This window comes from Bombus impatiens, unplaced genomic scaffold (assembly GCF_000188095.3).
Source record: "Bombus impatiens unplaced genomic scaffold, BIMP_2.2 scf_0463, whole genome shotgun sequence".
Lineage (NCBI taxonomy): Eukaryota > Metazoa > Arthropoda > Insecta > Hymenoptera > Apidae > Bombus > Bombus impatiens.
Genome location: NT_176882.1, coordinates 1,481,124 through 1,484,210, shown reverse-complemented (window position 1 = coordinate 1,484,210; position 3,087 = coordinate 1,481,124).

Below are 3,087 nucleotides of genomic sequence, written 5' to 3'. Positions count from 1 at the left end.
GTTTTTCCCCGTTTTTTTTTTTTTTTTTTTTTTTTAAAGCCAACTGTATATCGTAATAGCGAGTAAATGAAGTCCGATTAGGGAAGCAAGAAGTAAACGATAGATCATGCGGGTAAATTAGGCTAGAATCGATGATTCACATCTGACTGTTCTTCGATGTTCTTAATGTTCACTATTATACTATGGTAATATTGCAAATAATTATGAACGGTAGTACTTGTATTATACGTTTGTCAGACTTATGCATAATATTATACGAGTAAGGATTAATCATAGTTTTTAAAAGAAAAAAAAAAATATGGGGGATAACACTCGTGTAAACACATCACTGCTGCTAAAACGTTGTTATCGTTAACGATTTTTCTCATCTTTAATAGGGTGATGGATTCAGATCGATAATTAGGGGCATACCGTGGCATAGCTGGATAGTCTTCGCTGTGGAAGAAAGTAGAAAATTTGGTGTTTCGATGTTCGTACGGTTTAGAATATTTTTCGTTTTCGTAGTTCTCTTCTACTACTTTTTGTCTTTTCTTGTTCGTATACAATGCGCAGCCGTTCTCGTCGTTTTCGTTCGTGCCACGGGACATTCTACTTTAGACCGGTTATTTACCAGATCGGTTTTTTGGTAATAAGATAGCTTTCGAACGAGCTTTCGAGTTTTTCTATGTATAGATAGTTTCAAAGATGCTGGTTGCTTATTATTCGTCGTTTTCCAAAGGTTCTCCTTTATTTTTCAACGTTTGGGAATCTTTCCGAAGAGTTTGCAGTTGTACGGAAATGTAATTTTAATTAACTCTATATAACCTTTTTGTAACTCTGAAGTAGTTAAAATGGTATAAGTGCTTGATAAAAATAATTACGAATTGTAACGAAGCTAAAACAGGTCTATGTAAACTCCTTATAATTTAGAAACTTTATACAATCGTACGAATAAGCCGAATTCGGAATGTTACGAATAATCCTATTCGCTATATGGCTATACTATATATTTGTACCGCCTATAAATGTGCGCCTTTTGTGTATTTTAACTGTACTATGATAGTAGTAGCACTATTTGTACTATTATTATTGATAGGCAGATTTAATATCGTTATGATTATAAATAATTGTGTTATCTGATTCACGTCGCACGGGCTGATACACACCTGTTCTATTTTCTAATATTAATGGTTTTCGATCTAAATTGATAGTAAGCTTTGGATCTAAATATCTCGATGAAAAATAGATAGAGCGTAAATTTCTTCATCTTCCACGACGATAGCGATTTAGTGTCTTTTCGTTCTGTGGTCGTAATTTTCTCTTCTACCATAAAAAATACCTTCAGAATTCTTGAGGCTAAGCCGATTTCAGCTGTTCTTTTCCTTTCTTCTTGATGCCTTGCCTTATCGCGGTACCATTACCATCGATATGTATAATAATTACACTGACATCAGAGCATATACACACGTACAGGTACATACGTACATACATATACACATACACCACAGCAAAGTAGATACAAACGTAACACACGTTAAGAGGATAAGTCCTTCGTGCCGTCGATTAACATTACTGTTTGCCAAACTTCTTTATCCTATACGTAACGGATACAGCTGTATAAATGTATAAATTATCGTTACCAGGTGTGCTCGAATTTATCGACGTTTAACGTGATCGTTTCTAACAATCTTCTCGAATCGAATATCAATTAGATCCGATACGCGGTATTACATAAAATTTTGAACAAACACAGGGAGAAAGATAAACGTTAAAGTTTGTGAATTCGAGTACGCGTGGATCCTTCATACGACCATGCATCCAGCAACATAGTAACCCCAATCGATCGCCTTCGTGGCGTAATGTAAAGTGAAGTTTCTAAATGGCGGTATTTAGCGTAGGTGAATATAAACGAACAAAAAGTAAAAAAAGAAAAGGAACACACACATACACACAAAGAAAGAAAAGGAAAACAAAAGTTTTTTTAAGCTTTCGCAGGAAGTCTGTCTTAAAGTATTAAAACTCTCAGGCTGCGCCGATTGTCTTTGCCGCGTGCGTATGGAATAGCGGCCGCACGGTCGCGGAGTCGTCGAACGAGAATGGTGTTCAACCGATATACCAGAGCATAGGAACCTCGAGACAATTCGAGTCTAACAGTTCTCGCTGTGCGCGACCCGTAGAGTTTGTAAAACAGACGAACATACGATATATTCGCCATTTGGCATTACAAAGGACACGTAGAAATCGGTGGTTCTGCACACCGTAATATAAATAATGATAATAATTTCGAACGATCGTAGCTCAACGCGTGGCCTGTAAAACGACGAAAAGTAACCAAGATGTGTCGAAACTCGAGTGGAAGCATTCGTCGACAGTGAAATTTATTTACTAGTAGAGCGTGCCTTATATATCGACGATCCATGCAGGATCTTTTCTAGATTTCGTTTTTCGACCGGACTAATTGTTTTTCGTAGCTAGATTCGATCGTCTCGCGTCTTATACTCCAGTATCACGCTGAACACCATTTCACTCTTATATATATGGATGGATGAATATACATTTATCTATTAGATATATACATATGTGCATATGCATATTATATATATACATGTACGTATATATTACGTATAAATTGTATAATAGAAAGCAGAGAAAAAAATTGGGATATCCATTGCTTGCGCGTGTGATGAATTATTTCAGAGGTCGACCAGAGTACAAAGCGTAGGTTTAGTTTGGTCTCGGAAATAGTTTGTGCACGAATACGGACTATAGGAGTCGAGTCGAACGTCGTCGCCGAATGTTAGAAAATTGGTTGATGAATAATAAGTTGAGACGAGAAATGTTTTGTACGCACTGGCGAACGAACAAAAGAAAGAAAAATCCTAGAGACGAAAAGGCAAGATAAATATGAAAGAAAAAAAAAGCGGAAGAGTAAAACAGAGTTTAGCATAGAGCGAAAGAACCGCTGCGTTACGGTTTTACAGCGTTGCGTCGACCGACCGCGACGAGTCCCGTTCTTTGGCTTCTCTTTCGTATGTCCGACAATAAACGCTTCATTGGAGAGGGCGACGGAAACGAACGACAACCATGAATCAATCAGCAGACAAATCA